A 23,690-nucleotide genomic window follows, 5' to 3' on the forward strand; every position below is an offset into this window, starting at 1 on the left:
GACTTCTTTGACTTGCTGCCAAGTGATAGGATTATTTTTTTTCCTTAAACCTTTCCCATTAATGTGACATTTCTCATGAAGCTTTCAGGATTCTAACACATTTACTATGAATAATTTATCAATTTCCTTATTTCGCCATGCCATTTGGACCTGTCAAACCTGTATGGGACTGAATATGAGTGGTATAAAATGAATGGGTTCTGCTTCTGATGGCATGTTGCAATTACATAGATAGCAAAGTTCATTCTGAGTTATCAGGAAGAAATTCAGCAGTCTCTATAGGCAAAACAACTATTTCTGCATATAAAGAACCAGTAATTACATAAAGAGATAATCAAATGATACCGGAAGGATTGCATACAATTCTGACTTTTGAACTGACATATATGGACTTTTGATCACCTTGCTTATTTTGTTGGACTCATAACCTGCCTTCCTCTCCTTATTTGCATCTTTATAGATGGTTGGTGCCTCTGGAATCAGTGTTCTCTTTATGATACATGGAAGAATCCAATTAGTTCTTTTTAAAAACTGCATACATTTGATTTTTGGATATTTGTTATTGATTTTACACAAGTATTTACAAGTTCTTTGCCAATCATCATTGAACATTCATAATGACAATCTTATCATTTGTAAGAGGTACTACAATTTCAGCTGGATCTAAATTGGCAATTGGCATAGTCCTATTTCAAACTTTTGTAATTAATTTAGAAATCTTTTCTATACATGACTTCAATTTTTAACTTTGTTCATGTACTAAGAAAATCCAATCCATAATACTATCTTCCCTTTCTATAATGAGCCCAGTAGGAGAATGGGTTGAAGGCAAAATGAACAAAATACAATCAAGTTTAGGAACAATTAGATACACATATGCCTCTTGCAGTCTTTGTTCTATAAGAATTAATTCTCCTTTTGCTTCAGCTGTTAGATATCTTGGACTGTTTAAATTTGAATCTCCTTGTAATGTTTGAAACACATTACTTATATATACTTAATCTAATTGTAGACCTCAGCCAGTTACTATCTTCTATTAAATTTTGAAAATTATTAAAAAGTTTGCAATTGGTCCCTATGAATCTGCACCTTTCATGGTTGAATCTTTTGTTGACTAAGTTTATAATCCAAATAACTAATGAATCTTTGTATCTTTTTTCTGGAGCAACCTGAAACTCCTAGAATGGCAGAATTTCCGTGCTTCCTAAAACATTTTCTCTAAAGTATCTATGTCAGAATCAACCAATACAATATCATCCATGTGATATGATCCATGATAAATGATAAACTAAGGAAATTGCCTACAATTTATTTCCAATGATGGCTGTACAAAACATTGACATAAAGTTGTACTATTTTATATTTCCTGTGAAAGTACATTCCAATTCCTATTTTTTTATTGGACCACTGTTAATCAGAGTAGGCATTGAGAAAGCAAACCTTTCCCTATCCGGCTTATACAACAGTATTGAGAGAAAGCAGTCTTTCAAGTAAATTATTATTATAGGGCATGACCTCAAAAAAGGTAAAGGAAGATCTGGTTGTAAATAACACATTGGTTGAATTATTCTATTAACTCCTCTTAAATCTGTTATCATTTTCTATTTTCCTGATTTCTTTTTTTTACCACAAACACAGGGGAATTCCACAGACTGGCAGACTCTTCTATAAGTTGAGCCTCCAGCTGCTCTTGTACCAGTTGTTCAAGTGCCTACAATTCATTGTTGTTGTTGTTGTTGTTCTAGTCCACTGCTCTTGCCATGCAAGCCATTTTGGGAGCAAGGCTGTTGGTGTGTCAGCAGTGGCCTCTTTTATAAATTTGGAAACTCAATCTCAGTGATGATGTTCTGTGTTTTGACAATGGACACAATTTGTGATTGTTTTCAATCACCCATATTAATACCTTCCCAAGGAACATCTAATACATCACTCCTAATTTCCTTACTTGCTGTTCCTGGAATTGCAGGAATATTAATTTGAGTACCCAATTGAAGTAAAAGATTCCTTCCCTATAAATTTTTGGGTATGCCAGTCACATAAAGTCTCAATTTCCCTGTTTGCCCTTCAGGTCCCACACAGTTAATCAATTGAACATTTTGTCTTATTTGTGATAACTGGCCAATTCTTATAAATTGTGTGTAAATCTTCTGAATTTACCAACCTAGATTCTAAGACTTTTGGGAAAGTATACTAACATCAGCTCTTGTATCCACCAAACCTTCTATTTCAACACCATTCATTTGTACCATTAATTTGGCTCTCTGATCATTAACCGCTGTTTGCCAGAACACACATTTTCTAGTACTCCCAAAAGCCCATTTTCTTCTACTGGAGTGGCCTTACCCTTGATGTAAGAAAACAGTAACTCTGCATTAATTTGCATCTCCTTTTCTTAAACATATGCCCTGATTTTAATTTATTCTTTGCTATTTCCACTTATTATACCTAGATGTACAATAAATCCTTGTGATGTTAACCCACTTCTACTCAAGATTGTTCCTACCTTCCCTGAATGATAAAGGACTGTAAATATCAGTGGTTAACTTGAGCATTCAACTTTTGGGGACAGAGTACGAGACAGATCTGTGGCCAGATCCAAAGCTGCATTTCTTTCTGTAGTATGTATAAGATCAGAAATCTTAGGTTGTTTGTTTGTTTGTTTGTTTGTTTATTTATTTATTTATTTATTGCCTGCTTGGCAATTTAATTATTTATTACCTCCTAGCTGACTAAAGGAAGACAGCTCATATGATTTGCTGTAGGACTTCAAGCAGAGGTATCCCGATGGCAAGAGATGACCTTGTATGTCAGTCACTCTTGGTCCTACAATCCTTGGACCAATGTTTGTCCTTTCTGCAGTGGCTACAATACCCTGGAAGCCTTTGTGGCTCAGGGCAACCAGAACCTGCTTGTTCTCTGTTATGAATACCATATTCTCCAGAGTCAATGTACCTGCTATTTTGAGCTTGGAACCTTCTAGCCTAACAATTTCTTTGGAAATGGCCAAATTCAACACAATTAAAGCATCAGGCATTTTGATTCCTGAGACTTGTAGCTATGGCTTGCCCTATGATATTAGCATGATTCTCCTGAAAGTCAATGCCAGTTGTTTCTCTTTCCACTTGTCTATCGGGGCTCCTCATGCTTTCAATGGTCTGATTGCTTTTTCATTCAAAATTTGCATTTTCAAATGCCAAGATATTTCCTCAGTGAGGGAAGACACAGAACCTTTGCTACCACATCCTGTCATGAAGGAGTTCACATAGGTATCAGGTCCACTGTAATACCTTCCCTTCCATAGCTAAGCCTGTGAAGGACTCTGCCTTCCAATGAATCTAATCCATCATTGTAAGGGCCCTTACATTGTACATTGTAAGGGCCTTATGACCATAGCTTGGTTGGCAATGATTGGGTATAAAGTTCTCCCTGCCTTGTAAAATGTCCAGATCTGTTTCTCAAAGAGAGAATATTTATTTTTTGTATATGGAAAGTGTTTTCAGTAGAAGCCAATAGGCAAATGTTGGTGGATTCCCTTTTGCTTTATGAAGAGTCCCTAATTCACCAATAAGTATGATATCCACAGGCAGGGTTTAATATTGGTTAGGATTTCATGACAGAGATGCATTTACCAATGGTCAAAAAGTTGCTTTTGTTCCTATACCAAATGGCATTCCCTTCTAGGAACCCTGTAGCGGGTTTATATAGTAATCTGTAAATATGACATGTGATTTCTCTAGTGTGTAAACATACCAGTTATGATTGTTTAGACCCTATAGTTCCCAACCCTAAACTGCTCACCCCTTCCTGCCAAGAGACACATATTGAAACTAAGAGACCAAGAGAATGGTCACTACGTTCAGCTAATGCATGGTTTACTGATGGTTCATCAACCACTGATGGAATCAAAACTAATGGAAAGTGGCAGCTATAGACTAGGGATGAAATGGCCAATCCTGAGGAAGAACCACAAAGTCAGCACTCTTGGCTATAAGACAAACAACTAGGAAGCAAAAGGAAAATGGCTGTGTTCTCCAACTCCTGCTGCATGTGCAATGGTATAGCAGGTGTGTGGTCCTCGAAATAGAAACCCACTAACTGGCAGATGAGTGGCAAAGATGGCTGGTCCTGGGGTGGGGAGCATGAATGGAAATGGTAAAACTCAGCAAACTTAGCAAAAATATCAAAGTTTAGTTTGAAAGACAGACAAAATGTCCAAAATTAATGAAGTAGGGGACAAGTGTACATCATGTTTAATTAAGGCTAGAATGTTAAAATTTACCAGGGATCAAATTGATAGGATGATAGGTTACACATTCAAGAAACTTGAAAGTTTACCCCAAACACTAAGAAATAAGGGGAAATGGAGAACCAAATTAGACCAGGATGACCCTATGAGAGTGACTATTATAAGGAATCCATAGTCAGGCAGTGGTTCACACCTTTAATCCTAGCACTTGGGAGGCAGAGGCAGGCAAATAGGATTACAGTGATTTGAATTTAAAAACCACTTGCAAAAGGCAGTTTGAAATTCATAGTGAATGTCCTTTGTGTTCTAAAAATAAGTACACTTAAATCTTGAATTTATATATAAAGAGAAAGGGTACTATAGGCATATTTATCCACACACACTAGATATATTTTAGTTTCAATTTTTCAAAAGAATTTTTAAATTTTCAGTTGTGAGATAGTATTTTTACTGTTACCAACAAACATTTTGCTCTAGGAAGGATATAACCAAAACGGGATATATGCCACAAACGGCATCCTCCAGAGTTAGGGTTGGGGCAGGGTTTTGTTTTTGTCTTTCTAGGAGAATAAAAGCATTCAACTAAGGAATTTGGAGACCACTGGATAAGTGAAACATCTGAAGAAAAAGAACTGATCATCAAGAGAAAATGGGCTAAGAAAAAGCTTAAACTGGCCGTGTTGTATTGCCCACTTCCAGCTTGTCTCTGGTCCCTACAGATTTAAGTAGCAACTTGTCTTTATGTGGTCCCAATTCAATTAAAATTAAAGCTGATGTTGGGGTTGGAGCATGGCCCTCTCCTTCTCACACAGGCTTCTTAAAGGAAAATCCAAAATCTCCTTCTCATATCAAAAGAGCCACCTGGTATGGGACAAAGGAAACAAAAAATAAGGGAGAAGGAACTATTCTGTTGCCACTAATCTCAGTCTTTTGGTTTTCATTTGACTCTTTAACTTTTCTTAAAGTATAACTATTATCTCAAAATCTATCAGATTATTATGAATATAAAAACTTTCTGTCATGATACTAGTAGTCATACAGAATACTGACTAATTCTGGAAATAAACTTCACCTAGCTTCTTGTATGTTTTTCCAGGTTTGTGTCTGAAGCAGGTAACTAGGAAAACAGTTTATGTATCTCAGATGTACTTAATAGATTGTGGTCCTCAAACCTTTCTGGATCTGCTGAATATGCCATTTAAAATGTTTAAGTTTTCTACCATCCCTAAAAACCTTTGAGGTCTCCAAGATGATGATGGGACCCAGCAACAATGAATCGACATGGATTGTGGTAACACTGACAACTGGACAAAACTGCCTCAGGCTTCTTCTGCTGCTAAGTTCTATGAAAACAGTGGACATCTTTGGGTTGACTGCTGGGTTCTACCTAGTCAGGATTATCACTAAGCTGACAAAAAACAGCCAAAGATCAGCTTCAGACTACAAACTGCTCAGGACCTTCAAGTTGCCAAGTTCATATGAGACTGACACACACATTTTATAGAACTTTGAACTCTTAATATTTAATTCTAAGACTCCCGATTACAACCCAGCTTGGCAGAAAGAGCTTCATTGTCTCGCGCCCAATGTCCCGCCAGCAAGAACGACGCACGGCAACAGGATTCTTCTGCGAGCAAGCCTTTACTGTGTTACAGCTCTTCTTAGTGTTACAGCTCTTCTTAGTGTTACAGCTCTCTTGAACAGGGACTCCGAGCAGCAAAGTCGCTCGACTTATATACACAACAGTATGCTAATTATCTCTCAGGGATTGGTGGGGCATGGATCACCCCACTACTTGTCCTCCAGGGATTGGTGGAGAATGAATCACCTCATTAGCATATTAACGGTCAACTGACACCTGTTGCATAAACCGCATATGTGCAGTACCACTGTTCACCACTAGAGGGAGCCCTAGCAAGGGGACAAGCCTGCACATGCGCAGTAAGTCGTTTATATCCAGACAAGGCTGGATGTTGGCGCCATCTTTGTTTTGCCGCGCCGCTCTCTACATCTCCCCCTTTTTTGTTTAATAAAATGACTGGCCTAGATCTGGGTGTCACGTCAATCTTGTCATTGCTCCTGTCTTAGGTCGTTCTCATCCAAACTCGGCCTTACCCGTCATAGAGTTACCCTATCGCCACCGGGCCCTGTGTCTTAGGTTGGTCCGAGTTCGAGGAAAGTTGCCCGTCCCTGGATACAATGACTCCACATGACTGTGACAAAAATGATCTAGGGCGAACTCTTGATCTTTCAAAGAGGCCAGCCATATGTTGGGAGAAGTACCGTTTTTAATGGTGGTCATAGCCTGGTAAACAACCACTTTGTGTCTGGCATGTTCTCTTTTTAAACGGCCAATAAGCCAGAGACCTACTCCGCATCCCAGGAGGACAATAGCTCCCCGGGACAAACATGCCCGCCCACTCCTTGAAAAGGGAGAAAGCATTGGTAACCCATGAGGTAAAGTCTTCAACTGTGATGGGTTCCAGCCTAGTGCTGTTGAGGACAGCAATCTGCATCAGCAATTGTCTTGATAGTTGCTCTGCTTTCATGGACCAGTTTCCTTTCAGATAATTCAAGATTTCTTTGCTCTGTTGAAAATTCTGAGAAAAGTTAGCTCGCAAAGAAATAATGCATAAACCTCTAAGGGAGGAAACACAAGACAGCTGTGTCATATGATACAGTGCTTCAATTTGTTCTTGAACTAAATCTATCCTTTGATTGGCTAATAGAAGGCCAGATGCCAAATAGGTATTAAATTCTTCTTGTATCTCTAGCGCCACTGCAGTTCTTTCTACAATCTGATTGACAGTCTCAGCTGTCTGTATTTGATTGGTCATAGCGATTGCAGCTGTGGTAGCTGCGGCAGCAGACAGCACAATGGCTGAAATTATGGCTGCTATAATTCCAAAATCTCTTTTGGCTCTCAGCAAATTAAGAATAGGAAAGCTATCTGGGTTTGCCTCCACTGGGATTGGCACAAAGGAGGGAATCTTAACCATCACTGCGGTGTCATTGGTGCCATCCCAGCATTCAACTAAATAGACTACATCAGAGCTATTACAATTTAAAGCACCACTGCTTACATTAGTGCTTATCAGAAAAAAGATGATCTAGCACATACTGAAGTACTAGTGGCAGTATTGTTTACCAAGAGATTATTATATTGAATATTGATCAAGCTGGTATCACCTTTTTCTGGTAGCTGAAACATTATACAGCACGAAGTTCTCTCCCATCAACCTAGCAAAGGGGGTCAGGGATGTATATGCCCCTTGCTCATTGGACAGCACCCATAGAAACCAAGGCCAGAGATTATGCTTGCCAGTCTTATTCTTAAAACAGTAGAATTGTTATGAACTGGCATGGGTACTGGCCAGGATCTGGCAATAGCCCACAGGGTGAGCGAATTAACCTGTATTACCATTCCCAGTAGTAATAGTAGGGTTCGTAGTCTCATCTTCAGGAAGAGCAGAAGACAATCTTCGAGTCAAATGCTCAGGTACCCAAATTGGATTTTCTTGATTCTGCGGAAAAACACAAATCGCTCCCCTAGATCTCGAAATCACGGGATCTGGGCCACGCCATTCATCAGTTAAGACATCCTTCCACTTTACTTCTACATTAGTTATAGGTATAGTAGCAGCATGGCGATCCACGGCAGAGCGGCCATGCACATCCAAAATTAAGAAATTTAGAGTAAAAAGAGCTAAAGAAAGTTGTTCTTTTGGTGTTCGGCCGCTGGCAATTCTCTCTTTTTGTTTTTTTATAAGCTCTTTTAAGGTACGATGTACCCTTTCCACAATTCCTTGACCTTGGGGATTGTATGGCAATCCTGTAGTATGTTTGACCTGCATTGTCTGGCAAAATGCCTGAAAGGACTTTGCAGTGTAGGCAGGCCCGTTGTCTGTCTTGAGACTATCAGGCTTTCCCCAGGCTGCCCATGCCTCTAAGCAATGGCTAATGGCATTACGAGCCTTTTCACCAGTCATCAGAGTAGCATGTATAATACCGGAACAGGTATCAACAGAAACATGAGCATATTTTAAATTTCCAAATTGAGATATGTGTGTGACATCCATCTGCCAAAGTTTTAGCGGGATCAGACCACGAGGGTTAATCCCCACATGAGGAGGGTGGTGAAATTGACATTTTTTTAAAACCATATCCAATAACTTAAAAGCCAATAGTCCATAACCAAGGCATGTAGGGAATATTTATACATTTAAAACCAGTCAGAAAACAAAATTGAAGTGGCTACACATATCTTAGCTACAGGTGCAAGGCTCCAAGGGCTGATTGAAACTGCTTTTTTAAGAGAAGCACCTTGTCACTTGCTAAATCTCCTTGAGACTAGGAATCCAAGTAGGCACACTCAAGTTTATCTTTTTGTTTGATTCTCCTGAATAAATTTTCAGGCGGTCTACCTCTATCAAATCTGATCAGTATGACACTGTGAAGTTTCCAGAGCCTAATCACATACCTAGCAATAGCCTAAACTTGAGCCACAACAAAAGCTGCACTGACCCCATTTTTTTATCTCTACCTTCTCTCTGTTCATTTTATCTCCTTTTCTTTTCTTTTTTTTCTTTCGAGACCTTTTCTCCCTCTGACATACTTTCTTGTTGCTCTGTAAGGACCCTCTGACCTGTCCTAACGGCTCTAAGGGCTTCCTCACATTGTTTATCCTCTAAGCAGGCAGGGACCATTTGCCAAAGAGGTTTTGGTCCGGGCTTAAGCTTGCCGTCAGTGGCTTCTCTATCCCACACAAAGAAAAAAAGAAACAAAATTACCAGCCTTGCCCACAAAGGATCCATAACTTTAGGTTTCTTCACAGTGGCTCTCCACCTAGGCCCATATCTTTCTTCCTCATATATGGCTGCCTCTTCCTCTAATTCCTCCTCCTTGCACTCTGACAACTCTTGCTCAGAGTCACTGCCAGCCAGTTCTAAGGCTTCTAATTCTTTTAATGGATACAAAGTATCCTCTCCGGATGACTTGTACTTCATCCTCCGGGACATACCTATTTTTTCCTCCAGCGGCATTTCTTCCGCCTTTTGTATCTCTTTCACTTTTGTTTTAGTAACCTTTTTCTTTTTGCGCGCTCCTAATTTCTCACTCCGCTCCATTTCTGACATTCTCTCTTGAATGTTCTGTCCTGCCTTGACTATGTCCTCACATTTTAACACAACTAGTAAGAAGACAACAGTCACTATAAAAACGAGCAACAATCCCTCCATGGCAAGACTAAATCCAAAAAGGGGCATGCCTCTCGGAGCTTGCCTTTTAATTTACCTTCTCGAAGTTCTGAATCCTCTTCAGCACACTGAAGGGTCCCCTCGGCACCGGCGATGTTGGTTCCTGGGTTTCAGCACCACTTGTCGAGCGCCTAATGTCCCACTAGCAAGAACAACGCGCGGCAACAGGATTCTTCTGCGAGCCAGCCTTTACTGTGTTACAGCTCTTCTTAGTGTTACAGCTCTTCTCAGTGTTACAGCTCTTTTTAGTGTTACAGCTCTTCTCAGTGTTACAGCTCTTCTGAACAGGGACTCCGAGCAGCAAAGTCGCTCGACTTATATACACAACAGTATGCTAATTATCTCTCAGGGATTGGTGGGGCATGGATCACCCCACTACTTGTCCTCCAGGGATTAGTGGAGAATGAATCACCTCATTAGCATATTAACGGTCAACTGACACCTGGTGCATAAACCGCACATGTGCAGTACCGCTGTTCACCACTAGAGGGAGCCCTAGCAAGGGGACAAGCCTGCACATGCGCAGTAAGTCGTTTATATCCAGACAAGGCTGGATGTCGGCGCCATCTTTGTTTTGCCGCGCCGCTCTCTACACTTCATTATTGTGAATTGTTTTACTGTACTAGGGTTAAAGTCTCTCCTTTTATTTAGACCAAAAGGGAACACCGTTGTAGGCTATTTGAGATTATTTGTTTACCGGAAGAACCTGTTTCTACTTGTGACGTGACTCAGCACTAGCACACACCTTTAATCCAAGAGCTTCCTGCTTATTGTAAGTAGGATTAAATAAAGTCAACCATAGGTCAAGAGGCAAAGCAAGCAGCAGGTTGACAGGAAGTGAATGTAGGAAAAAAACTACAGAGAATAGAGGAAGTCAGAAGGACTTATAGAGAGATACACAGGAAGTAGAAGGGAAGGACATTCCGTTTGAGAAGGTTTTTGAGATGGTATGAATAGGAGAGCTTCCTTTTGGGACATTGACTGAGAAGGAAGGTCAGTTGGGTGCTTTCTCTTCTTTTCTGAGGTAGCAGGGTTTCACCCCCGCATCTGGTTCCTGAATCTTTATTGGTAAAATCAAGTGACTGAGATGTTGTTAAAAATAACTAGTTTGTTTATAAGTGAACAGACTTGGGCCAGGTTGGTAGATGGAGGCCTCAGGATGAGATTTATGACTTTGCAGAAAGTGGAGTGGGGCTGGGGACATGACTTGGCGGGTAAAGTGCTTGGTAAGCTGAGCGTGATGGAGTCTGCTTGTAGTCCAGCACCGAGGAGGCCAAGACTGGCAGATCCCTGGGGCTTGCTGTTGGCCTGGCCAGTTCTGGGTTCACACGCATGTACTACCATGCGAGGATTCTGGGGAACAAGCTCAGGTCCTCATGCACACAGTGTTGTGACTGAGCTATCTCCCTGGGGCACTTATCCATTTTTAAAAAAGACAACGGAAGGCGATATTGGTCTGTGGCAACTTTAGTAGAGAGCCCTGAGGGTTTGGAATATTTTGTAGAGCAGCTGTGTAGCAGGACTGGATGTGGAAGGGTAACTATAGGACAAGTTGCAGAAGACTCTTAATGTGGTGTAGTCACTGACCTGTCCACTTAACGGAGATGCCCTCTTAGTAGGTCAATGCCATTGCCATTTGTGTGGAAGAGGAAAATACTGGCCTCGTGTTGTAAGCACCATTGCCTTCCTAGGTTATCTAAGTTTGATAGTACACCACCACAGCCAGCCACCACGATGGAGAAGGCATAGTGTCAGGAAATCAACACAGGGCAGAGGGAGAGTGAGGCTGCTTGGTCACATCATAGAGGAGCAGGAAGCAAAGAGCTGTCCTGATTGGTTTTTACCTTTTCTTTTTGTCAACTTGATATAGGCTAGAGTTGTCTGAGAAGAAGGAACTCCATTGGGGGGAAAATGCCTCTGTAGGCAACTCTGTAGAAAGTTTTGTTGAATAGTGATGATTGTGGGAGGGGCCAGCACATTGAGAGAACTGCCAACCCTGGGCAGGAGGAGGCTCTAAACTGTAAAGAAAGGCATGGGGAGTAAGGCAGTCAGCAGTGTTCTTCCATGGCTTCCACTTCAGCTCCCGACTCCAGTGTTCTGACTTGAGTTCCTACATTGACTCCCCTGGACGATAGACTGTGATGTGGATATGTAAGGTCAAATAAACTCTACTCCCCAAGATGTTTTAGGTTATGGCACTGTATTACAGTAATGGAAGCCAACTGCTTGTTTCCAATGGAAACCAGCTACAACAAATACTCTTATAAATTTCCTTATTCCTCTCAATTATTAAAAAAGGGATGGCGGTTAAATTGTGTTTTCCTGTTACGGAGTGTTTTTAAAAACCAAGAAATCTGGGGACTCACATATCCTTGAGCACACCAGTGTGGTTGAGAATGATCTCAAACTCGGATTCTCTTGGTTCTGTCTCCTGAGCGCTGGAATTATGACATGTTTTAAGGAATGGAACTGAAGGCTTCAGGCATGCTAAGCACAGTCTACCAACTGTCCTCATCCGTGTTACAGAGTTTCCCCAAGGACAAAGTGAAAATATACATGGAGTTACAAATAAGAGGACTAACATAAATTAACTCCATCATTTTAAATCCATCTTCTTCCTTTACAAGCGTCAGAGGATACAAGAATCTATTGGGAATTCCTCAATAACAGGGAATCCAATAGACTTGCCAGTGACAGTTGTTACTCAGAATCCTGAAATCCCATGCAAGGTGGGCTTTCTGTGCCGAACCATCAGGATCCCAGTACTGTTCTTGTGGGTCTCCCAGGCATTGTTTTAGGTTGACTCTCATCTTGATGCAAGATGGTAGGCAATTGCAACTGTATACAGTGACATTTTTTTGTAGAGGAGTAGACCACAGAGAAGTTACAATATATTCTGCCTGGCTGTAGGACGGGGCAAGGACAAAAGCAAGATATGGGAGAGGCTAAGCAGATGGATCTGAGACAGACCTGGGCTAGAGAGGGGCTGGGGGAGGAGAGAAAAGAGAAAACAGCAGCTGAGTCAGAGAGATGGTTCTCTGGGTGTTAGAATGGAGGGTAGGACGCTCCTTCGTGTACTACATCAGCTCCACATGCATAAGCTATTGACAGGGAGAGGAATGAGAACAAAAATTGAAAAGCAGATTACTTTTGTGTTATAAATATACACTCTTTGGCATCTTCACGGAAGACTATAAATTAACATTTATATTGATTTTCAATTATTTTGGCTGGTGGGATATGACAGATACCGAAGTTTGGTTTTGTTCAACATTTCTTCTGTGATTCTCTGCTGTAGAGTTTTAGAGAGGTTAACAACGTAATTTGTCATCCAGACGAGGACACGAGGCTGCAGGGAAACCCCACTAATGTTTATGCAGGTAGTAGCACCGTAGCTGAGGACTGTCCCAGGCAGCTAACACATGATTTAGTCTACTCTTTATGGATTATTTCATGGGTGTACGTACTCATTTGTGCCAGTGTGTGGAGGGCAGAAATCAGCCCTGAGTGTTGCTCTACATAACTTCTCCACTTTGGTTTTTTGAGACGAGGTGTTTCATTGGCCTGCAATCTGCCAAATAAGTAAGGCTGGATGGGTGGTGAGCCCCAGGATGCTCCTGGCTCCCAGCAGTGACATCGGAGGTTGTATCTGGCTTATCTCCTGGATGTTGGGGGTCAAACACGGGTTTCTTGCTTGTGCACCAATCTGCCAACTGAGCCATCTCTCAGCCATGGCTTAGTCTAATAAATCAATTTGCATTTAGAAATGCGGTCATGCTATATGAAAAGTCAGTTAACAGGCGCCTTACTTCCCCTGCTTTAGGGTAACCAAGTTTCGCAGATTTGGTCCGTGACATGGAAGCAGAAATTCCTGAAAAGGACTTGCTGTCCTGAATAAATCAATGCTGGAGGAGAAGTGTGACTTCTGCCCCCTTCCTCCTGCAGATAGAGAGCCCAGAGACACATCCGTCATTTCCTAGCCATTAGGATGAAAGCCAAATGTCCAAACTGCTGAAAAGGAAGACACAAAGATATTGATGACCTCACGAGGATGCGCCACAGGTATGGCCTGCTTACCCCAAGACGTTTTGAACTTGAACAAAGTTAACTCTAACTCAAAAGAGATAATTACCAGCTAGCAGGCTATTTGTGAGGATAGAATGAAATATTAAAGGTAAATTCTTTGTTCAGAGGATGACATAGAGTAAGTACTCCAACGCTGGCCACCATGATGGCTATATTAGTTTTCATTATGAAAAATATTTGTTTTTAATTTACTGTGTATGTATGTGCATCTATGTGAGTATATGCCCCACATGCAGAGGCCAGAAGAGAATGTCAAATTTCCTGATCTAGAATCATAAGAGGGTGTGAGCCTCCTAATATGAGTGCTAAGAACCGAACGTGGGTCTTCTGGAAGAAGGAGCAATCACTCTTAATCACTGAGCCATCTCTCCAGACCCATTTATTTGTTTTTTGTATGTGTGCATGTATGCGTGTGTGTATGTATGCATCTCTCTCTCTGTTTGTCTGTCTGTCTGTTTGTCTCTCTCTATATATATATATATATGTATGTATATATATACAGATACATATATCTATATCATATATGTACATCTATATCATACACGTATACACACACACACGTGTGTGTGTGTGTGTGTGTGTGTGTGTGTGTGTGTGTCTATGATATGTGTATAAAGGGGAAAAGCAGTGTTCATGGTGTACATGTGGAGATCTGCAGACAACTTCAGGACTTGCTTCTCTCCTATCTTATTTAGTAGTCAGGATCTCTCTAGTTTCTACCATTCTGTAAGCTTCAAGCTACCTGACCAACAAACTTTTAGGTGATTCTTCTGTCTCCAATCCCATCTCAAGGTAGGAGTCCCAGGACTAGAGATGTCTCACCACATCTGGCTGTTTATGTGGGTTCTAGGAATTGAGTTCAAATGTCTGGCTCATAGACAACTGTTTTTACCTGCTGAGCCATCTTGGTCTTCTGTGTGTGTGTGTGTGTGTGTGTGTGTGTGTGTGTGCATGTGTGTGCATGAGCGCACAAGTTCTTATCAAGGCCAGAGATGATGCTACTTCTGTACTTTCCAGTGTGCTTTCTGAGGCAAGGTGTCTCATGAAACCTGGAGATCACCAGTTCAGCCAGGTTGGTTGGTTGGCCAGTGAGAAGAGTATAGAGTAAGGAGACATGCAAAATGTCTGTCTATGCAGGCTTCATGAAGTGGCACATTATTTATTGAGGCCTGGCAACCAAAACACAATTGTTGCATCCTTGTACCAAAAAGAGGGTGCTCACTATGGACAAAGCCTCATCACTAGATGAGGCTGTATTTCCTGCAGGGAACTCTGCTGTGACCATGAGTATCTGGGAGATGTAGATCCCACATATCCTGTGAAACTTTGTGGTAAGTGTGTTCGGGCAATCAGCCACTTGGTTTTGGAGATTGAAAATGTCTAAACAGAATTTCTTTGGTTTGGGTAATTTTTTTTCTCCCTACAAACTAAAAGATAAAAATTTCATATTCAAGTGATCAGAACTGTGACAATTAAATATCATTTAGGGATTTCCCCAGTATGTTCTGAAAGATGGGAGAGTGCAACTCTTATTCAGGGTAACGGAGAGAGAGAGCAAGGGACCATCCATACAGAGACTTCATGTGTGTCAATTAACAAGTCCTAGCATACAGGTTACCTGTAGAAAAGTAAAAGGAGGAGGAAGAAGAGAATAGGGAGGAGGAGCAGGTGCTAGTGGTGATGGTGGTGATGGTGGTGGTGGTGGTGGTGGTGATGGTGGTGGTGGTGGTGGTCTTGGGTGCCATGTCAGCCAGGTGCATCACAGAGGAAGTATAGCAAAGAGAGGGGAAGGAAGAAGGAAAGAATGCAGAGAAAATATGAGGCTGGTATCTCTGAACCCTACATGACACCCCAGCACTGGGTTACCTAGAGGCCCAAGGCCTGGCCTCCTGTTCTCTCTTACTATCCAGCCACCGACCTGCCAATATCCAATTGGATGCAGAAGGAGTCATCTCCAGGTGGGCTCCTTTATCCTTTGGTCAATCCTCCAGAGAAGGAGACAGCTGTGATCCAGAAATAGACATTATTCACAGTCACAGGAGACAGGCACCAGCCTAAGGAAGGAGACGTAGGGCCTAGGGAAATGAATCAGCATTTGACTTGTAAGCTTGGGGGTCTGAGTTCATTCACTAAAACTTATATTAAATACAAACCTTGGTGTGGTGGCACAGCCTTGTAATCCCAGAACTAGAGGGTGAACAAATCCTTAGGGCTCACTTGGCGGCCAGCCCAGCTCTATTACTGACTCTTCTGTTCCATGACTAAACATCATAAGCTTAGGCAACTTCTAGAAGAAAAAGCATATGTGGTTCTAGAGAGGTAAGAGTCCACCATTGAGGAGTAGTGTGGCAGCAGGCATAGCATCAGAAACAGGAGGTTAAGAGCTCATATTGCAGCCACAGATTGAAGCAGAAAGAGACACTGGAAAGGGCATGAGTCTTCAAACTCTGAAAGCCAGCCTCCAGTGGCCTGCTTCCTCCAACAAGGTCACTATCCTTATCATCTCCAAACTGCACCACTAACTAGGGACCAAGTGTTCAAATACATGAGCGCCTGGGGGCCACTCCTATTTAAACCACCACACCTCCAGAGACAGTGCCTCTTGTTCTTCAGGCTTGGATGGATGGATGCTCTCTGAGAGGAAAGTTTCCCAGCTGTGCCTCAGGTTGTAACTTGGATACATAATAATGTATGTTATAAAATATGTTATGTTATGTAATGTATAATATAGGAGATAGAATGCAGATAGAATATAGAAGAGAGATATAAGATATATGATATAATATATGACCCATTGTACCAGGACCCAGCCCATTGTGGGTGGTGCCATCCCTGGGCTGGTAGTCTTGGGTTCAATTAGAAAGCAAGCTGAGGAAGCTGGGGGAAAGCAAGCCAGTAAGTAATATTTCTCCATGGCCTCTGCATCAGTTCCTGCTTCCTGACCTGCTTGAGTTCCAGTCCTGACTTCCTTTGGTGATGAGTAGCAATGTTGAAGTGTAAGCCGAATAAACCCTTTCCTCCCCAACTTGCCTCTTGGTCATGATGTTTGTGCAGGAATATGAACTCTGACTAAGACAAATTGGACTGAAGGGGTCATGCAAAGGAGTTGAAGCTTGGCACCATGAAGAGAGCCTATGAGAGGCTATTGGTAAAGCCTAGCTGCAGCAGAAGACAGCAGTGATTTGGAGACACCAGTACCATGAAATGACCATCAAGAACAGCAGCAACACTGGAATACAGGCAGCTGGAGCCTAGAAGACAAGGTGTGTGCTACAAAGGGCAGAGCTGGAGAAGTGACCCAAGCCCTTCCTAGAAGATCGTGAGTGGATCCCAGACGTTGGACAGTTAGAGTTTGATTTTGCTTTTGATTGTGACTGTGCCCTGATATTTTTCCCTCTTGAAGGAAGAAAGTATTTTAGTGGAACCCATAGTTAAGAGATGTTGAACGGTAAAAAGACTTTGAGTTTTATGAGAGATTGGATATTTTAAAGGGATTGAAATTTTACTATGTAAGGATTTGTAAAGACTGTGGAACTCTTAAAGTTATTTAGATCTTGGGGATGAATTAGAAAGTAAGGGTTGAAGCTTAACAGTGATGTGTCTGTGTGTCAAGTTGACAAGGTTCAATTGTACTGGCTGGTTTTATGTGTCAACTTGACACAAGCTGAAGTTATCACAGAAAAGGAGCCTCAGCTGAGGAAATGCCTCCATGAGACCTAGCTGTAAGGCATTTTCTCAACTAGTGTTCAAGGGTTGGAGGACCCAGTCCATTGTGGATGGTGCCGTCCCTGGGCTGGTAGTCTTGGGTTCTATTAGAGAGCAAGCTGAGCAAGCCAGTAAGTTAACATCCCTCCATGGCCTCTGCATCAGCTCCTGCTTCCTGACCTGCTTGAGTTCCAGTCAGCAATGTGGAAGCATAAGCTGAATAAACCCTTTCCTCCCCAACTTGCTTCTAGGTCATGATGTTTGTACAGGAATAGAAATCCTGACTAAGACAGCCATTATGTTTTTCATTAAAAGGCATGAAATGCAAACAAATTACAAATTAATATTTTAGAGGCTTGAGACCATAGATGATCAAACTGATGACCTCAATCCAACTGAAAGAACAGACTGCCTGTCAGTTATTCTGAGCTAAATTGCTAATAGGTGGCCATGGAATCAGACAGATGGCCACACATGTCCGAAGGGGCCTGTATCACATGATGTCACAGGAATGGCTTAAGTGTTCGCCATTCTTTCATAATAAGATTTGGGTAACCCTCATTTTATAAATATTGAGATTTGTCTGATGTTTGGGTGCAAGAAGGAATTACTTAGCATTTACATGTTGTTAGCCTCAATTCTTGTCACAGGTCCCCCATTATCACAGGTGTATCCAGGCCCCGTGTGATCATGAACTATAGCCGTGCTTTTGACTACTTTATTGGGTTCTTTTATCTACCACCCTTCTCCACCTCAATCCCTTCCAACCTCCAACACTAGGTAAAGAAGGTCAGATGGGAAAGGGGACAGAGATCTCTTTAGACTGTTTCCTGCTGATTAGGGGACATCCAGTTCCTAGGGATAAGTCCAATCTTCGTCGTTAGGATATCGCTAATCTGTAATAGCAGCAGCAAAATCAGCAAAACAGACAATGCAACAGCAGGAGCCACTAGCACTAGCAGGGACCAGCAGGGACCAGCAGGGACCAGCAGGGACCAGCAGGGACCAGCAGGGACCAGCAGGGACCAGCAGCCTCAGCCTCTCTCAGTCAGGGATCTGGCCTTTTCATACCTTCTCAAGAGCCCCCAGAATTCCAAACATAACTACCTTCAGCTGGCAGACTCACCCCGTGCCAGAGCACAAGACAAATCACAGTTACTTTCTGTGGACAATCTGAAGCATCCCCATATCCCACACACCTTCCCATGATATAATAGGCTTTTTAAAAGAAACCAACATTCTCGGTACAGTGAGCCAAAGTGCAAGGCAAGCGGCCTGCAGCCAGTCTCAGAGAAGCAATCATCCGTATCACACATAGGTAACTATAAACACGCACACACGATAACTGAGCATGTATCTGCAGATCTTGGACCTCACAGCTAGGTCTGCAAAATGCTTCAGTAGAAAGCTTTGGGACATTTGCATGAAACAGACTGTGTGTCGATGTGAAGAAACTTGGTATAGCTTGTTCCCGTTCCAACCCTGGACGATGGGGACAAGGGATAGCCTGAGGAATGGCCTGCCACCCAAAGGATGACCCATGAGTGGCTTGAGAGGCCATGGATGGGCTCTTTATATGCCTCATTGCATATTATATTTATTTACTTCGGTGCTAGGAGATCCAGCCCAAGCTCCAGTCTATTCTAGCCATGCCTTCTACTACTAAAGTTCTTGCCTAGAGACTTTGATTTAATTTAGCAACAGTATCCCAGGTGACCTGGCAGTTCTGCATGCAAAAGCTGACCCTTGTGTCCTGTGGGTCATCTACCTTTGTCACAGACAGAACAAACAGCGACACCTGTTCAGAGCCTTGGGATTCTATGCAGGAGAATCAGGCAAGTAAGATAAGAGATACCAGAGTCCAATGACCGTGAGTGACCTGTGAGCATCGTGTGCTGGCTGCAGGGCACTCCCACAGCAGGTCAGAGGCCACATGGTCGTGCCACTCCTGGACAGTTTCTTTCTTACCTCTCCCTCTCCATTAAGATGTCTCTATGAGGTCTGACCATTCGTTTCCTCCAGCACCGAGAAGATCTTAAGGAAGACAGAATAGGTAGGGGAATTTATTGTCACTTCTTGAATGATACCTGTCCTTAATCCAGGAATAAGAGCTGTCTAGAGACAAAGAAGGCTGAGGACAGGAATTGAAACCCAATTTCAACAGACAGAACAGAGCATAAAAGGAAAATCAGCAGAGCTGCTAGCTCCTTCCCAGCCATCACACTGGAAAGAAAGGCTCCCACACTGAGGGTAGACCTCAAGGTCTCATCTGTTTCCCAGCATTGACTTTCTTAGGGATCAGTGTTCCCTGTGTGCTGGGGGAAGACAAAACTGGAGTCAGAGTGTTTCTTACCCCTGGAAGATGTGCATTTACAACGGCAGCACAGGGGCCGCTGGATGGTTATAAAGCAGGAACAGTGCTGGGGAAGTAGAGCACAGCTGCATGTGTGCATGCAGTAGCATGGTCTGCCTGGCCTGCAGTGAGCAGTCTGCAAGCCTCCTTTGGCTAGCAGGGAATGTCGGCATCCTATTTTATTGCCACATTTGTCCCAGGGACTGCTAGGTGCTTTCTGTGGGTGGCAGAACCGTAAGGAATCCCAGGAGAAGGCTCAGACTCACCCTCCCATCCCTCAATTGCTGTAATTGAAAGAAGAGATTACCACCAACACTCCCAGCCAGTTTTTTCCCTTGAATGGGTTGTTATAGCACTGCATGGTTATGTAAGAGTCTTACAGAAAACCTTCGCTTCCTTGCTTATAAACCTAAATTCTCTAACAATTTGTGTGTGCGTGTGTGTGTGTGTGTGTGTGTGTGTGTGTGTATTATGTGTGTGTGTATCTCCCTGTGTCCTCAGGCTCTGTTCATTTTATCTTTTTGAAAGTGTTTGTATGTGTGTGTGTGTGTGTGTGTGTGTGTGTGTTGTTTGTGTATGTGTGGGATATGTGCGCTTTTGTGTGTGTGGTGTGTGTGTGTGTCTTTGTGTGGGTGTGGTGTGTATGTGTTTGTGTGTATTTGTGTGTGTGTGTTTGTGTGTTTGGTATGTGTGTGTGTGTTTGTGTGGGTGTAGTGTGTATGTGTTTGTGTGTGTAGTATATGTGTGTAAGTGTGTGTGTATATGTGTGTGTGTTGTGTATGTTTGTATGGGTATGGTGTGTGTGTGTGTGAATGTGTGTGTGTGTGTGTGTGTGTGTGTGTGTGTGTGTCTCCCTGTGTCCTCAGGCTCTGTTCATTTTATCTTTTTGAAAGTGTTTGTGTGTATTTGTGTATGTGTGTGTATGTGTGTGTGTGGTATGTGTTTGTGTATGTGTGGGATATGTGTGTTTGTGTGTATTTGTGTGTGTGTGTGTGGTGTGTGTTTGTGTATGTATGGAATATGTGTGTTCGTGTGTATGTGTTGTGTGTGTTTGTGTGAGTGTGGTGTGTATGTGTTTTTGTGTATTTGTGTGTGTGTCTTTGTGTGGGTGTGGTGTGTATTTGTTTGTTTGTGTGGTATGAGTGTGTTTGTGTGTGTGGTATGTGCATGTAAGTGTGTGTGTGTATGTGAGTGTGTGTGTTGTGTGTTTGTATGTGTATGGTATGTGTGTGTGAATGTGTGTGTGTGTGTGTCCCCATGTCCTCAGGATCTGTTCAATTTATCTTTTTGAGACAAGGTCTTGTCTTTAAGACCTGCATCTCCCTAAGCTGTCTAGGTTGACTGCCCAGCCAGCCCCATAGATCTACCCCTCTCCACATGTCCGGCTCTGGGATTAAGCTCCTATCAGCATGCTTGGCCTTTTACCTGGGTGCCGGAGTTCAGACTTGGCTCCTCACTGTTAGGCAGGAAGGACTTTAGTGACTGAGCCATCTCTTCATCCCCTCTCCCAATCTTGCTGACAAGTTCACTCTGCCATCCTATCTCACCTTGTGGTTTCCAGCACTCCTTCCACTCACTGAAACTGTAAGGATTAAGACACCAAGACCTACGGTGCTGACTAAGATATGGCGCATTCCAGAACATGGTCTATGAACCAGCAAAGCCAACATTACTTGTAAAATGCCCGAGTTCAACCCAGCTATATTAAATGAGAGCTACAACTTCAGTAAGATTTTCAGGTGGTCTTTATTCATGCTAAAACGAGAGATTGTTCTGAAAAGACAATACATTTTCATTCTAAAGGGCGCACAAGTGAGCTACAGTGTTATCTGTAAATGCAGCCACATATTTAATTACTTTTATTTTAAATAAAGAAGAAAATTGTAGTTATTAACTTAGTTTTGAGACAAGATCTCTCTATGCAGCCCTACTTGACCTGGAACTTGCTGTGTAGACCAGGCTGGCCTTGAACTTATATTTACTTGCCTCTGCCTCCCAAGTGCTGTGACTACAGTCAAATGTCACCAGAGTTAAAAAAAAAAACCCGTATTAATTTGTTGTTGGTTTTTTTGTTTGTTTTGTCTGTTATTGATAGACTACTACAGCTAACATTATAGTGAATAATTTATACACTGTTGGCTTCGTTGCTGCTTTTCAAAAGTAGAGCATTACCAAAATTCATAGAACAAACTTCCAAATGAACTAAGCTTAAATCCACTTTAGGCATAAAACATAAATGTATTATAAAATGATTACAAAATAACATGTTGATAATGTAAGTGTACATTACCAAATAAAACTGATTGTTGATAACACATCTTACAGATGTAAGGAGAAAGAGTTGCTAGTCATTTTTAAAAATGCAATTTGCTCATAAAAAAATTCTGCAAATAAAATAAAAGCAATGATGTGTGCATCACTACATAAATATCAGAATTGGAGTGTGTCGTGTAGACTCTTCTGGCTGCTGAGATGGATCTGTTCGTTCTCGTCCAGAGGTTCAGTAAAAAAGACATGCTTGGTTGTTTACTAACTGTACACTTGCTCCTTCTGTTTGTTTAAACAATGAGTTACGGGGCGAGGGGTGCTTATTCCAAACTCATCTGTGGCTTTGGTTTTTCCTTGCCTCTTCTATATGTTTTGAGAGGGGTTACTGTCTCCAGTATCAAGGTTTTTTGATTTCTGTGCCACTTGTGCCGAAAGCTTTTGAGTTCATGGGGATTATTCTTATTGATGAAACTTTCTCCTCATGTTCTTTCTTCTCTTAAGGACCTCAGAATTTGGGAGAAATGATTTCTAAATACAAAACCTTTATTTAAAACAAAAACTGACGGCAGCAGAGAACTTCTACTTGTGTAATCAACAAGCAAATAATTTTCAGAACTTTTGGAATCTAAAATCATGATGTGTACTCAGTAAGTATGCGAATAAATTCTGTTTACTAGTATATTCTGGAACCTCAAATCATAAAACAAGAGGGAAGCCATTGCAACTCCAATGATCTCCAGCACCCCAAATGAGAAAGAGGTCATTGTCAAAGAAATACCTGTTTCTAATGAAAGGTAGAAGTTTTAAGGCTGCCCCCCTAGACAAAAGTTTAGAGCAGAAGAAACTGGTCGGGCCCTGGAACTGCAATTACACCAGCCAGTTTGGCAACTCTCTCCCAGGAACTAACTGACCATAAAGTTTGATCAAAATCTTAAAGAACAATCTTGAGAAACAGGAAACTCCTCCCAGGAACTGGCTGGCCATAAAGTTAAACAATCTTGAGAAACAGGAAGCTTCACCTTGTGATTTTTCACTGGTATTCTCAACATTTTCCAATAACACCCTCCCTAACCCCTTGGGTTGTGGTTTCTTCCTTTAAATATCTCTTCTCCCAGCCACTTGGAGTCGAACTCCTCTGCCCCTGCATGGGATATGAGTCTTGACCCCAGTGCACCGGTTCCTATCAATAAACCTCGTATTTTTACAGCAAGGACGGTCTTACATGAGTTCTTGGGGGGTCGCATCATCCCAAGACTTGAGTGAGGGTCTCCCCACTCCAGGGGTCTTTCACTATAATTAAGGACTAAGATCTCTCAGGTATGAGATTTTATGTCTGAACAACTCAGTAACTGTTTGAGAAAATAATAAAGAGAAAGAAAAATAGAAAGCAAAGAGATCAATGAAAAATGGAATACCATAGGAACTTTCTTCCACCTTTATTTTGGTAAAACTTTCCACTCATTCATCCTGAACTTGATTAAGACAAGTGTGCCATTTAGAACAGAAATGTTATTGTCATCCACGCATTGTGTGTAGTGACAGCTCTGCTATCGTACACAGGCTTCACACTGTGTGAGCATATAATGTGCTTTGATCACGGTCACCCACAGTGGCCCCCCCCTTTATTCACGTTCATTGCCCTCCCATCCCATTCACACTTCTTCCATGTCCTAGATACATGATATACATGAGGTTTTATGTGTTCACATAAGATCTTGGATCCATAAATGAGAGAAAACACACAGCGTTTTTATCTTTCTGGGTCTGATTTATTTCA

At 42.0% G+C, this 23,690-nt stretch overlaps 2 long non-coding RNA genes across 5 annotated transcripts; one reads left to right on the forward strand and one right to left on the reverse strand.

Annotated features, from left to right (window-relative positions):
* Positions 1–5,868: 5,868 nt before the first annotated feature.
* Positions 5,869–9,801, reverse strand: LOC134480108 (uncharacterized). Its single transcript, XR_010054297.1, has 2 exons — positions 9,539–9,801; positions 5,869–7,770 (listed from the first exon to the last, which is right to left on the reverse strand). It is a non-coding gene; the product is annotated as an uncharacterized LOC134480108 (long non-coding RNA).
* A 324-nt stretch (positions 9,802–10,125) lies between these two features.
* On the forward strand, positions 10,126–23,113 carry LOC120094283 (uncharacterized). 4 transcript variants are annotated; one of them, XR_010054296.1, is made up of 4 exons: positions 11,839–12,230; positions 13,447–13,563; positions 16,642–16,906; positions 22,415–23,113. It is a non-coding gene; the product is annotated as an uncharacterized LOC120094283 (long non-coding RNA). The 4 variants fall into 4 exon arrangements; XR_005488533.2 differs by having other exon boundaries at positions 11,844–12,230; positions 16,642–16,850; XR_005488534.2 differs by lacking the exons at positions 11,839–12,230; positions 22,415–23,113 and adding an exon at positions 10,126–10,273 and having other exon boundaries at positions 16,642–18,898.
* Positions 23,114–23,690: the final 577 nt, after the last annotated feature.

Source organism: Rattus norvegicus, chromosome 8 (genome assembly GCF_036323735.1).
Source record: "Rattus norvegicus strain BN/NHsdMcwi chromosome 8, GRCr8, whole genome shotgun sequence".
In the NCBI taxonomy this organism is placed as follows: domain Eukaryota; kingdom Metazoa; phylum Chordata; class Mammalia; order Rodentia; family Muridae; genus Rattus; species Rattus norvegicus.